Source organism: Schistocerca gregaria, chromosome 6, assembly GCF_023897955.1.
Source record: "Schistocerca gregaria isolate iqSchGreg1 chromosome 6, iqSchGreg1.2, whole genome shotgun sequence".
Taxonomy (NCBI): domain Eukaryota; kingdom Metazoa; phylum Arthropoda; class Insecta; order Orthoptera; family Acrididae; genus Schistocerca; species Schistocerca gregaria.
In genome coordinates, this window is record NC_064925.1 from 405,645,582 (window position 1) to 405,661,038 (window position 15,457).

General features: G+C 40.8%; 1 protein-coding gene across 2 annotated transcripts in view; it reads left to right on the plus strand.

The window, feature by feature from the left end:
• Window positions 1–1,463: 1,463 nt before the first annotated feature.
• LOC126278381 (uncharacterized) overlaps window positions 1,464–15,457 on the plus strand; it is an 88,073-nt gene continuing 74,079 nt past the window's right edge. Inside the window, exons 1-2 of one of the 2 annotated variants that reach the window (XM_049978460.1) lie at window positions 1,464–1,560; window positions 1,656–1,759. The gene's annotated coding sequence lies outside the window, so the exon portion shown is untranslated. The remainder of the gene's footprint in view (window positions 1,561–1,655; window positions 1,760–15,457) is intronic. The other variant, XM_049978459.1, reaches the window with a different exon arrangement.

Sequence of the window (15,457 nt, forward strand, 5' to 3'; positions counted from 1 at the left end):
AAGGGTAAAAACTTTAGAAATCAAGTAGAGAAATAAATTCATTGAGTTGAAGATCACAGGTACTCTCTCATCCCTTGTATATTTGGTCTTTAACTGCCATTCTCATCAGTTGATGCATCGTTAAGAATTCCATAGACTGCCGATGGCGCCATTTGATGGACTGTATATTTATTCATTGTTTTACTCTGCAATTTACAACAAAAAGACCAGGGTGATCTGCCTGATGAGAGAGTAGCTTGTGGTTTTTTTTCCAGCACATCACCGTGAAATGATGCATGAAACTTGCTTTTAATTGTTTCTTTATGTGTCTTATGAATGCATACATTCTTCACAAAAAAGTAAAATGTAAGAGGACGCACCTTGTTTTTAATTCATAAATGCTTTATATGCGGTATTATCAATGTGTGAAGACACTACCTTTCAGGCCACAACACAAATGAGTACTGCCTCTATCAATTAAAGTGGGACCCAGAGGATGTACAACACAAACTCAGCCAACAGAAAAAAAATCAGGATAAACTGTAGGGGAAGAGAAAATTTAACAGTGGAACTAGTGAAAATCCGTCATACGGAAAGTAATTTATAATTAGGATGTTAGTTTTCAATTACTGAAGGTGTAATAGGTGATTATCAGGACAAGAATGGTTATTAAGAACTTTTGTAATGACTACTATTTTTCCTTACAAAAACTAACAATCCTTAAAAAGGCTAAAAAACTAAAATTTTAAAGAAGCAGGAAATATGTAATACAGGAGGCGTAGTTTCAGGCTTTCATAAAAGTTTAGTATCACAGATAAATGTCTGATAATTTTCTTACTGCAAAATATCGAAAATCTACAGAAATGACAGGTTCTCAAAGGAATGGCAATGCTTATATGGTCAGCAGTCAAAGTATCAAAATCTAGAAACAGAACATATTGAGGTGTAATGCTCAGAATTTCAACACCAATAATCACTTAGAGGACCTCTTTCAAGGTGGCACATTCAGCCCTCATCGTCTCAAACAGCCATTATTTGCAAATCGCATCCGCCGCAACAGGGAGGCATGTGGACGCTTCATTAGTGGCGGCCGGCGACAGGTGGTGGAGACCGGCGAACCGGGACCAGCAGCCAGGCCGCGCTGGGCTGGCGCTGGCTGTGAATGGGAGCCGCCCAGCCGCTGCCTCCGCCGCCCCCGCCACCTCCGCCATGGCGCGTAGTAAAACCCTTTCTGGAGCCGGCGCCGATCAATACCGCCCCCTGATTTGGAAGTCGCGCGGCGGCGGGACGCCCGAGGCGCTCCCGCTACGTCAGCGCGGTCGCGGGTGTGGCGGGGGGAGGGGGGAGGGACGCCTGGCGGGCGGCACGGCACCGTCCAATGGGCGCGCGCCTCCCCTCCACCGACCGCGGGTTTCATTCAGAACGAGTGGGTGGCCGGCTGGGCGCGCGCCTATAAATAGAGCGTCGATCCCGGCCGCCAACCTGTGTGCGCCTACTCGTCGCTCCTAGCGTCCAGCTTCCGCCTGCGCCTAGCCGTTCAGCTGTTCCTTGCTCTGCGGCACGACTGCCTGATCCCCTGAGGTGAGTCCCCTTACCGCAAAACCTTCGCTTCAACTCCCACCACCTAGGGAATAACAATGCGTAAATATACCTGAACTTCGCTAATTCGCCCACAGTTACTGCACTAGCCGACCAGCCGACGCCTGCTACATTCGTCTGCTGTTCGACCGAGGTCATCTGACTGTGATACCTGTGTAAAGGCCTAGTTCGTTGCAGAGCCGTGAGTAACCACTTAAATTCTGCTTGCTACGAATTTTCTCACGCAACATTCTCACAGTATTTCTCTTGTCTTCTTCCTTCTCAGTTAACCACAGAAGCACATATTACAACTCATGTATCTTATGCATTGCCAGATATATGCAGCACTAGGTAGTGTCTTGTGTGTATGTACATGTGTGTAACTTGTCTTTAAGTCCCCTACAGCACGAAGCTTGAATGGGAGGCGGGCCGTTGGCTCCACTTGTGAATGGGAAATGGCGAGCTTGCCACAGCTGGCGACGCTCTCGCCTGTTTGAAAGTAGCTATGCGGAACGGATTTACTGCCACAGTCGCGCACATTTTCTGCAAAGTGTCCCACCGTGTTTTTCAAAACGGTTAAAGTGATAAATTTTCGGAGCATTTGCAAACAGTGGCATGTTTGGTGCCAAGAAATTATAGTACTCGTGTGAATGTCACATGTATGCAGTTCACAACATGACATCGTGTTTTAGCAATACAGTGCCACTAGAGCGCTGTTTTGTTGCCAGGATCGTGTACATTTGCTGCAAATTGTTCCTTTTCGTATTTCAAATTGAGACAAGTGATAATTTTCGGAGCATTTGCTGGCAGTGGCCTATACGATGCCAAGAAATTATCGTACTCGCGTATACGTGTTTACAGATCACAATATTACGCCCAGTTTTAGTGACACAGTGGCGCTGTTCTTGCGCTATAAACGTGTAAAGTACTTCGACGCGTGTTATAAAGTATCACGTAGTATTTTCTATTTTTTGCAGCAGGAAGTTATATTTGAGACCAAATCGCGTGGAGTGGCCTGTGTGGTTTCGAAATAAGATTTTCTCATTGCCTCGAAATGGTCGTATATCACGGTACTTCACTCCTAGTATAAACTATGGTCCGTCCTTATACACTAGTTGCGTCTAGCATCTCAACTATTTAATAGTCAGCTAACTCGTATAAATTTTCCCAGTTATTTGTTATTTCTTACTGTGACCTGTGGGTTAGCAGATGCTTAACATGAAAATTACTGTCATAAATGAAGTACATGTTTATTAACCATGTGGGAAGGTAACTGTTTCGCTATGTGGACACAAAGTGTCAACCAAATCAAGGAGTGCACTGCCAGTTGTAGTTTAGCCATGGCCGATCGAGTTTTAAGCAATTAAATTTGCTTTCCCGTCTGTTTCTAATTTTATTGCGAGTTATCTGGCATGTCAAAAGACACGTGTGAGTTGTCACGACAACACTCCGTCTACGGTGAGGACCTACACTTGGCATAATTCCCATAAATCAAGCATAATTTTCAGATATGAAGCTGTTGGAATGCCAGTGTGAATTGATGTATGTTGTCTGATGACACTGGTGCTTTTCCAGAGCGATAAGCACAGGAAGCAACATTAAGTCGTGAATATTACAACACAGAGCCACTCATGCCGAATAGTTTCCCGCCCACATTGGGCGACGTTAAGAAACGCTCCGTTTCCGGGGTGCATGGCTTTTCTGGCACCGCACCAGGATGACAGCACTTCACCACGACAGCACCTGCGAGTGCCTGGCACCATCCCAGACCACCGACTGCACCACTCCGCGCCACCAACCGCACCTCGCACCTCGCCTGACTGGCACCACACGTTTTTTCTCTCGCCTTCTCACCTGCACCCTTTTTATCACATCTGTTTACCTTTTCTCGATGTGTCACAACGTTTTCTCTCGCACAGCAGAGCACAGCACGTCGCTAGCAAGAGCTGCGGTTCCACACGCAAGCAATTTCTGTAACATCCGTACACCTACAGTTGTACGGCAGCAGAGATATTGCAAAATCTTAGCTGGAGTCAGGCAATCTTCTGCTTGGGTTTGTGATAAAGTGATCAGACACGACTGATAGAGCACTTATAGGAAAAGACACCCTGATAGTTTATAACACTCCACATTAGACGTCGGATATCAACAAATATGACTTTTTTATATGAGTACGGAATTAATCCACACACATGAAATGTGAGTCCAAATGTACAGAACACTTTGCACATACTTCTATGAACAATCATTATAAATCTCAAAATAACGAGAAAGTGAATACTCATATTCCTGTATATTTTGGGATGGTAGTGCTTGCAATATTTTCTACCTTAAAATAGTAACGAAATCTACGAAACTGAACCTTTGTCAGTAGGTGACTTCCCACACTGTGTAAATTTTTTATTGAAACTTATTCTGAATGAGTAACTTCTGCTGTGAAGGATCACTTCGTTTTGCAATTAAACTGAATCAATGCCAAGGATTTTAAATGCTATGATGATAGCCACACAAGTGTACGAAGATCATAAAAGTTTTAGTGACTGCTCGTGTCCTATTACTATCAAAACTGATTGAAAAATAATGTGACCTATTGTGGCAGTTGTTGGTGCTTCGATATGACACTCAGCAAAATGTACCCTTTACATCGCTTTCTTGCAATCGATCTGTACTGGTGGAATCTAAATATGTGTGAATAAAAATTACATATTAAATATAAATAAAAGTATAAAATAATTATGCAGAGAAAATATTTTCGGGCCTTTTGTTATTCTATAGCTATCAAAACTGATATTAGCTGTTGTTCCCCGAAATGACTCTCAGGAAACCACACCCATTAAATCGATTTTTCAATTGATCTGTTCTGATGGAATCCAAAATTTGTAGTTTTTTCACTATTGTTGAATCCTTAATGATGAGCCTGGTATTCTGTAAGAAGATTTCATAATTCGTAAAGAAATTTGGTCAGTTGCATTCGGAATTGTGTTAGAATTATGTCAGAGATAAATTTTGGCATATAAACCCTTACATACTGCTCCACATCAGTGAATAAACTTTCAGTGAATAAACGTTCCGACAGTTAAAAACAAAATAGAAACTATTTGGGTATTAAACAGGGATGTATCTTGAAACATTTTCCGCGCTGTATATTTACCTTATTCCTGTGAAGCAGAAAGGAACTCATTTAGAAATTTTGAAGAACTATTAGCTGTTTTAGAGGACATACGAGATTAAATTATAGGTGCAGTTTCTGGATATTTTCTTGACAAGGAACAGGAAATGCTCAGTTGCTTAGGAAACCGTTGCATTGATATTAGATGAAACATGCTAAAGTAGTTGGCAATTGAGTACCTGTTTTCTATTACTACTGTGTTATTATTAAATAGTTCTCATTTCCTGTAGTGAAATTCTTTTAAATATTCAACTTGACCAAATACGGTAGAACGGGTACCCTCTCTTCACTATTTGTGTCACGTTGGTCCCATTTTCCCGTCGTCCTCGCATATAGAGGCTAGAACTATTCCCCTACATAACACCTACCTTTCGATAACGAGTAATGTACCAACTCACAAATTTTTCTGAAAGTATATTGTATTGGTAATGAAATATGTCATACTGAAGAAATCTGGATCGATTCGCATGCATTTTCTTGCACAATGGACAACGCTTAACCAAGGTAATCACACTTATGTTTTGCTGTATCAATGAATGTTGACAAAATGCAGCTAGATGCCCGGTAAAACAAAGTGAAAACAAAGTTGCTTGAGATATTTTTTCACTCTATCTAATAGTGTTATTGCCTTAGGGCTGATGAGCTTTGAAGTACTTAGCAAATAAGCCTAAACAGGGGTTTCCTTAGGCAGCTTAAATCTCTCCAGACCTATAACGAAGAGGCGTATTCAACATGAGTAACTGATACTTTTGTGACCGCAACAATTGTCCGATACTGAAAAATAAGTTTTCCTTCTTTCTTTGGTTGTGGCAGTTTTTGAGTTATCGGCCTTATAACAGATTTGACGCTTTGTTCCATTTATTCACATCTGTCTTATTGATGAGCATCAGTGATCCTGCTAAATTTGACTACACAGATCCGCAGTTAATACTGAGCACATCGTTTATTGGCTAGACTGGTCATACCCTACAGGGCAGCCACGCGCCTTAGCACGCCGCTTGTGGTACTCGAGGAGGCGCACCGGCTCTGGGTCGTATCGGTCCGGCGGATGAACGTATGGAGCAGTCTGCCGGCCTGCCTGGATATGGATCTTAGGCGGTTACCCACATCCGACTAGGTGAACACTGGGCTGGTTCCCTTGTCCCATCTGAGTTTTACGATTCACAAACATTTCGAAACCGTTCTCACACTTTCTCTTGGGACAACACTAGATGCAGGAATATGGGGTACAGAAATTCATTCCTAGGGTCGAAGGGCGACAGGACGGCCATCTGGCCACCATTTACCATTAACATTGCGCAATACAGATTGGCACGCCAAACCTGTGAAGACACGAGCTAAGGCCAAGGAAAAGAAGAAGGACGACTCGCTTGACTGGTTTCAACACTCACGCCATTCTCAGCAGCCCATATTACCTCTTAGCCAATGGCTATGTCAGTATATGTTAACAACATACATCTTCTCAGTCATCGTAGTATAGTCCTCTAGTACGGAGCATAATGACGCAGCCATAGGTTAAGGAGTGATATGGGCAGTTGAGATTGGCGGAAGTATCTCCCAGTACAGCCAATAAATAATATACAGGGATTTTTAAAAAAGCGTTCCATGCATCGATAGGTGGTAGCATGGGCCAAAATAGGAAAAAATGGCCAGTAATCACAATTCACTAAAATGCGTACTTTACGAGCCACAAGCATTTGTTCAGTAGAACAGATACGTTCCAAGATAGCGAAAATGAACAGGTGCTCCTACCTCTATAGGTATGCATATTAGAGCCCTTCTTTAAAGAACAATTTTGTCTTTTGGTCCGTACTACCACATCTCAGAATTTTTAACAGCATGTAAATGAGCTCTGAATGCTAACTTCTGTTGTCTGTCTGTTTGTTTCTATTTTCTGATTTTAGTTTCACTTTTTCGTCTCTACTGCATCGAAGTTATCTAAAAAACGTCATACATATTTCGATCATTGTCTCAATCGTCCGCCCCGGGTAGCTGAGTCGTCAGCACGACAGAATGTCGGTCGTAAGGGCCCGGGTTCGATTCCCGGCTGGGGTGGAGATTTTCTCCACTCAGGGACTGCGTGCTGTGTTGTTCTAATCATCAACATTTCATCCCCATCGACGCGCAAGTCGCTGAAGTGGCGTCAAATCGTAAGACTTACACCCGGCGAACGGCCTACCCGACGGAAGGCCCTAGTCACACGACATTGATTCTCTCTCTCTACTTTTCTTCCCCTCCAATGTCCCTTGATGAGCCATGTTAACAATCGCTTGATATCGTTGCAGATGATCCAATGCCCCACTAAATTATTCTTTATTCTGTTAACGTACTACCATTCACTCATTTCCTCATCCACCCTTTTCAGTAAATTTTCGTTTCTCACTTCATATGTCAGTTTGTAGCAATCGTCGATAGCATCATACTCCATCTGCTTTGATGTTCTTGTTTGGATTCCCGGTGGTCTACTTTACAGCTCCAAAATATACGAGAGGGGTTCAATAACTAAAGCAGCACATTTATTTTATCGTCAATTACGGTTGAAAAATTGAGAATTTATTGTGGGACGTCGTGGAATATTTTCGCTCCTGACCCTATAGTTTCATGAAGTTCCGATAGATGACGGCGCTACATATAACCTTCTAATTGACGTCTGTGACGGAGGTGCGTTTCAGGAAGAGAGCTGTCGTTGACTTTTTTCTGGCATATATTCATATGCGCTTCCAGAATGTCTACGGAGATCTGGAAGTGAACAAAAGCAGGGTAAGTCGTTGGGTGAGGCGTCTGTTATCATATTAACAAGGTCGTGCAAACCTGTCCAACCTCCTGCGTACCGGCCGGCCACACACAACAGCGATTCCTGCAGTGATGGAAAGTGTTGAGACTCTCACGCGAGGTGATCGGCGAATCACAGTCCAACATCTCGCTGCACAGCTGGACGTCTCTGATGACAGTGATGACTCGCTCGTCCACTACTTGGGGTACTCAAAGGCATATGTCCGCTGGGTTCTCCGCCACCTGTTTGGCCTAACGAAGAATAAAATCTGCGGGAAGTAGTACGTAGACGATGGGGAGGCTATTGATGCAGCAAGTCGTTGGCTGCGACACCAGCCATAGAGTGGTATCAAGCAGGCATATAGGCCTTCTCAGTAAGTTGGTGTAAGACTATCACAGTCAACGGAGATTATTTCGAAGAAAACCTCTGAAGCCAAGCGAAAGGGGAATAATATGGTGTATTGGAATCCTGATAAAAAACAACCTATATTCAGAAAAAAAAGTGTTGCACCACTTACTAAACGCCCCTCGTTCATTTCTAGGAACACCTTTTCATTTGCGTATCAGTATGTAATAGCACAAAAAATCTTTTATTGAAGAAGGAGTGAGTCCACTTCTGATACCATCCTCACTACGGCCATCATGTGTATTTACGCTTTCGAGCAAGGAGAATAGCTTAACTGCTTTCCCAACTACAAAGCTCCAGTTTCGATATTAAGTAAGTCGCTTTCCTCTTATATGATGTTCCTCATCGCTGTCGTCTTTACTTTATTTGTCCGTAAGTCGTATTCATTGTAAGGTAGCTCTCCTAAGTCTTTTTTACGTCCAGCCAGAAGGGTTTTCATGGCTACGAACCTTAGCATTGGTGTCTGTTTCATTTCCTCTTATTACCTTTTTCGCTTCCTCAACTGCTTCTTGGTCAATCAAAGGAAGGACAATCAGAGCTTAACATCCGGTTGACTACGAAGTCATTAGAGAAGGAGCACTACCTCCGATTGCTTTGTTAACGACGGGGAAGGAAATCCATATCCTTTTAAAGGAACCATCCCAGCGTTTGCCTTGAGCGATTTATGGAAATCACGGGAAACGTAAATCTGGATGGCCAAGGGCGGATTTTAACTGCTGTTATCCAGGATGTGAGCCCTGTGTGATAACCACAGCTCCATGTCGCTCGGTAAAGTGGACAAGAGTGCCAATAACATGAAAACCCGCTTACGATGTATTTGTTTTCCTTTTCCTCCCAATTTTATTACTTATAGTTGGGTTCATATATGTTATACAGTTTTCACTATAACAGACATATTCGTCTTTAGACATTCATCAACTGCATTGATACGTAAGATAATTCTCATTTATTGTTTCGTCTCAGTTGCATAGTTTTCATTACATGTTTCAACCATTCAGAATCATCCTCAGACCTGAAAAAAATAAAACTACATATCTACCATCCAATATTTTAGAATAATTAGGAAAGAAAATATTGCAGATAAATGCAGAATTTAGTTAAGTAGCTGCGTGAACAGCTTACCCACCAGGTCTAACAGAGAACTGTGTTTTTCAATTGGGGTCAGTGTTTTAAACAGGTATATTTTTGAGGTTGGGGAGAGGTGGGGTGAAGGGAAAATGGATTGAGAGTGATTGGGGGACGGGAAAGGAAACAGGATGGGGTGGTGGGAATATCATGAGTTTAACAAGAGAAGTCGTGGTAAAACTACATAACGTACAACTGTGTTACAATTTTCGTTAAAATATGAACAATATTGAACAATAGGTATGAAAATTTAAAAGATGTAAAATAGTAAAATTGTAAAGTAGAGCGAGGAGGATTGAGCGGGAGAAAAGAAGGCAAGGAAGGTGGAGGAGTAGATAGTGACAGGGACGCTTTGTATTTAACGAGAGAGGGTCTTGTACTAAAATTACAAAAAGTCAATTACGTAAAAAAAAACATTCTGTCGAAATACCTGAATGGATTCGTAAAACGATAAAAGGGGAATAAAACAGAAAAATATAAAAGTGGAAATAAAGTAGGGAAAACTGAATTAGTATCTTGAGATGTTTAGAAAGTATAAAACCGTGAATTCTTACTCTGGAAGTAATAAAAAGAAAAATTGTATAAAGCCGCTGCTTAGGTAAATCCTACATTCACGTACTGTTCTTTTCTTTTCTAATTACTATAAATGTTAGATGGTACATATTTATTTTTACTTTGTTTTAGATCTGAAGATGAACCTGAGTGATCTAATTAAATTTGTTAACCTGAGACGGAACAATAAAAGAAAATTACCTTAAGTAAAACATTACATGGTACACATTAAGTCTTACTTTGTTTTAGATCTGTAGATGATCCTGAGTCAAAACTAAGACGTTTTTCACTACGGCTCAGACCAATTTCAAGGATTAAACGGATAACTGAAAATAGATTTATTTGTCCCATGTCTATCACTGTTTTTATTATTTCAAACTGGTTACTTCGGGGTACCGTCGCCGACCCTCAGATACAGAGTAACCAGTCTTAACTGTCAGTGAAAGTGATAGCTCCATTAGAGCTGTTGAATACGATAAATGAACGGAAAATGGGCAACGCTGCCCGAGACTGGTCAGTTTCCAATAATAAAAACATTGATCGACAGATGGAAAATAAGTTTCTTTTCTACAAATGAAAATCTCAGGAAACTCCCTGCCGACTAATCGGTCCAGTCTTGGTACTATTTTCTATCTCAGGGAAAGACTTGTTGACATTCGTTCCAACAATAAGATGTTACTCCCTTTTCGGCACTGCATTTACTCGAATTAATACGATAAAGTCGACTGGTAAAATCGACGCATTTGGAGCAAGATGTCGGATCGCCGAGGAACGAGCCCAGTTGAGCTGACCTCTCGGCTGTGGGAGAATTAACAAGATGGTCATTGAGGCCTCGAAACACTGGTGGCTCGCCGCACCCACTTGTTACACGCCAGCGGAACATCGACTGCTCGGTACAGGTGCCCGCGGCCATCCTGCCTGAGAATCGATATTACAGCCCGGCCCGAAGGACGAAGGCTACAGCAAGTGGGTCACCCGGACGAGCTATCACCTCTCCCGGGAGCACCCTCCCCCTCCATTACACATTTCACTGCAGCGTAGAGTTCCTAGTGTTCATCGTTCTTCTCCGAATTTCGTGACCCTCATAACTTAGGAAACAATAACCTCGCAGAACTATCCGTTGTCAATTAAAATCTTGTGTAACTGGGTAAAAGCTTTCACTAAAATTGTTTCCTTTCCAGTGGGTCTTTGAATTTCTCACAGAAGTAGCTCTTGCCATACGTCATTAACACCGTTTCTTGTATTGTGTAAAGAATTTATTGCACAGGACCAACCCGTTCTCAATGTAGATAATACTGTATGAGAATGGAAAACTTCAGGATATAGACTTTTTCCTTATCATTAATGATTTGCTTAAACGAGAAGATAATTTATAGATTTTACATACTTTAGGAAAAGGAATCATGAGTTAGTACAATAACCTGTATGTGACTTTATTTTAACCGCCGGTTTCAATCAAGTAACACGCCATCCTCGGGTATTAGTTACAGATACAGCCGATCGTAACTGTTCGCTACTAGATCAACTTTACAGGAAAACTGCATCAGTGTTATAGGATACAGAGGAGTTCCCGATTTATACATCAATCAGTATGTTAATAGGGCGAAAATCAAAGCTAGACTAAAATGGCTGACTCAGAATGAGTGCCACAATGAGTATATTCCACTTCCGTCTCACCTCATTAACTTATTGCCTATCACACAACTCGGGTTATTTTCTTACTTATTATGATTTTGTCTGTAACGGAAATGAGGCTGTGGTTGTAAAAATCGGTTCTGGTGTGTCGGCCCAACTATCGCTACCTATTTACAGCGCAGCGTAAAAAACACTAGAATTCACACATTTCGAAGATGAATTCATTATCAGAATAACCTTGCAAGAATCTCTAATAAAAGTAACTTTTGGAGATACTTGTAAAAGAGTCACTTTTAGAGATTCCTGTAAAAGTGACTCTTTTCGGATTCTTGTAATGTTATTCTGAAGATGAAGGCCTGTCCTTCGAAACGCGTAAATTCTAGTGTTTCTTTGACCTGCTAATAGCAGTTGAGCAGAAATTTTAAAACAAATTTTTATACGTTTATGTAAAAAATTTACATGGATACAAAAGATTTGATAAATGTCACGTAATTAATGTCGTGATCAATGCCTCAGTATTTTTTGTTGAAGTGTTGTACGAAAGGTTACATATTTCCAACTCTCACAGCAATCCATAATATTTATCGTGATGAGCCATCAGCCGTATCGTCCTGAGAAGGCTTTATTTGTGTCGTAGTCAAGTAGTACACGATATAAAAAACGGAAATAAAGAAGAGGCATTAGGAAAGGAATTAAAATTCAGTCTAGATTACTTAGCGGTATTTTGGGTGTCTGTGTGAAAATAGAGGTCAGACATAAAAAAAAAGAGGAAACCAATACAGAAAAAATTCATGCATTGGGCATTGGTATCTGCTTTCGACTTCTATAGAAATCTGCTGTCACTCATTTACTTCAAATTAGTTCTGATGACACAATGCTTTCTTGTAGTTCTTGTACTGTCACTGGTGAAACTTCCTATCATTTAGACAATGTATACATAAAATACTATGTAAACACCGGGGACGCAGAGACGTTAATACAGCAATAATACAGACAAAGAGCAGGTCCTTATTGGTAACAACGCATGTCTTGACTTTAAGTATGAACTTCAGATGAATCTCATAATCAATGTTTCAAATATAAAACTTCCGGAGAAGAAGCAGTTTTCCTATTAAAACAGGCATATTCGGAAAGTGAAACTGCTCATTAATTTCCAGAATTAAAGAAATGCCACACTACTCTCGACTGTAGAAAAGCTGTTTACTGTTAGACTCTGTTAACATGTACGTCGAAAAATTTACAGAATATAGATAAGAATATTAATTAAGAAATATCAGTTGAGTAATTTTGTGGTGGAGAATACAGCCACTTTTAGATAGACTAAAGTCTCACTATTTGTGTCGCCTGAACGAACTACTTACTGTTTTATCAGCTTTAACGTAAAATGATGTCTATGGATTTCTCCAGCGCATAGCTATGTCCTTCACGTAAGAAGGTGAAAAAACAAATTCTTCACACGAATACGAAAGTCACATTGTGTAAAACGTTCAGCTGATAATCCAGAGTGCTATGAATTTCACATTAATTGGAGGAAACAGAAGTGACTGTGTTTTAGTCCAACCGCAGGCATTTTCAACATTCGATTCTCTTTGAAATGTAATAAAAAATAAATTTCTCATTGCAGAGGCTGACGGCCAAACCATTCCACGGGTCACGATGAACAACTGAGAAAAAGAAAGTCTTTATCTTTCTCCACACCCCTACAGAAGGCCTAGGACAAGAATAATCCACATCTGTAATTCTCAGTGCTGCGATGCATTGTTCGATAGGGTCATCAGCACTACTAGGTTATTCGTTAACAATGCTGCTGTCCACAGAAAATTGCAATGGGGAAAAATTACACTTTGCTCAATTCTGGGTAAACATACGACACTACACATAATAAAGAAGCCGAGCCCGATAAAATCCGATCTCTGTCTTAGCGGTAACACCTGGACGTCACCATGCCATTTAAATATTTTAGATTAATAGTGAAAAGTCATAGGACATGAGACGGGAATATGTAACAGGAAAGGAGAATGGCAGACTTTGGTATGTTGAAAAGGTCCTGGAATGGCAAAACCCATATGAAAATGTCGCAAAGATTCCTGTGAATCTTTGGAAGAACTGTATTACACACTCCCTTATGGAGGCAATATATAGCTACAGATATTCCGCTGTTCATAGATAGCGTTCGTCAAACTTATTTACGAGCTATTCTTACTCTTCCGGAACAAGTTTGTTGCGTGGACGTTGCAGAGTGCCGCCAGCAGCATCAGGCACCTGCCCGTATAGGCAATCAGGGGTACATGGACAACTGAGTCAGCTCTCTTGTCCGCTCGTTAGCTGTCGGAATGTAGCAGTGAATACACTGAAGGTTGGTTAATGGCATTAAAGGTCCTGAGGGGTAGTCGCACTACCTTCTGAACCATATAAATCATGTTTGTTGCAAACTCACTCTCAAGAAAATTTAGTCGTTCTTTTTGGCTCCAGGAAATCCAAGCAGTATGACAGATAGCCAACTGCATCACTGATCTCGTTACAATGAAAGTGATACAATCAAGGGAACAAGAGCTGGAAAGGAAATAAGAAGGTACACAGCATGAATGGAGGAGAAATTAATCGAAAACGCAACACTTACACAAACACTGTGATTCTAGGACAAACAAAAATGTCAAGGAATGCTAATGGGATAGCAATGTTCACATCATACAAACAGCTGTTATTCGAGAAACGCATAGCTAACAATTACGAAACTGTTCTTGATTTATTTAAGACTCATTTCGAAATCATATGACTGAAAGTCTTTACCGTACCATAAATTATAAATTATTTAATTTTTAGAGTAACAGCATTTATGAAATTTGTTTTTATTGATAAAAAATATAAACTGCGATAATTTGAACTTTAAATTCATAGGAACAGAGATAATATCAATATGACTCCTTGCCAAATATATTCGATTAATTTATTATGCAGATGAAGCACGTAGGCCAGTGTGATAACGTTAGCCTACTTGTACCGAACTTGCGTATTCTTTCCTCAAGTTATTTGAAACGTTTACCTTTACCTTATAAAATGTTTAAACCTGATGTCTCTTCAAAAGTTAGAAGTGGAAAAGATGACCATACAGAAATTGAAAACTACAAACATGTCTAATAGGAAGTTTTATGAGCCATAATACTGAAAATGACTAGCAATTTTATTTAGGAATCTAGACTAGCGTTAGTGCCGCTACTTTGGGTCTCACTTAGCAATATTGTCAGAACTCTCGTTCGATTAGTTTCGAATGCAAGAGGATGTGTCAGCATCTGTTTCCATGTAGCCAGTGCAGGAGCAGAGAGATAAACGTGTTTCATAGCAAGAATACAAGCAACTGAGTCAAATCACGACGTCAGTATACTAGTGAAATTCACGATTAAATTGCCATAATTATAAAATTTAATAAGGTCATTGCCATAAAAATGAAATTCAATTGAGACACGTGCTATGGCTAAACTGCAATACAAAATAATGTGAGATGTAGGTAATTTTTACTTGCTGACAGTCTTCTTAATGACTGTTGAACTCTGTGCTAAATATATGTGGAGTTCATATAATAATACCACATTCGTTTCCATCACTAATAAACAACTAAATTAATAGCTTTCAACAAAAACCCGAAGTGAAGATACGCTATAATCAGTTGTAAGGTGGCAGATTTTAGCACCTTACATGGTATTTATTCAGAAAATAATATATGACAAATACAACGCGGATAGAGATAGCCATTTCACAGAACGATATCAGTATCAACATATCAAGGTTAATACTGGTACTTAAGATTTTAGAATTGTGCATATTATCATTGGGAAAGTGGTTTGGACGGACACAGGAAAGAGATGTTTGTGATGTCGAACAAGCTAAGTGACCTGCAGCTGGCCGGTGCTTCACATGGCGACTGCTTTGTCGGTTGAGTGGCACTTGTGACAACAGAGGGTACTGGGGGAGCCTGAGACCTTACAGGTGGAAGAACAGAGAGGGAGCGTAGGTGCGAGACAGAGAGAGACTCTTTCCCGCCGTTGCGACTAACGGGGCGCAAATAAGACGCGCCCACGAAAGGTGGGAGATCTGCGCGAAATTTTAGAGTCCTGATTGGCCGAAAAGCGTAGGAATACGTGTGAGAGGAACGGCAAAGTTTGGCGGCAACAAGAGCCGCGCGAAAATTCAGAGTGGTACGAGGCGGACGCTGAGGCTCTGCTCCGCAAGGCGACGTCACGATG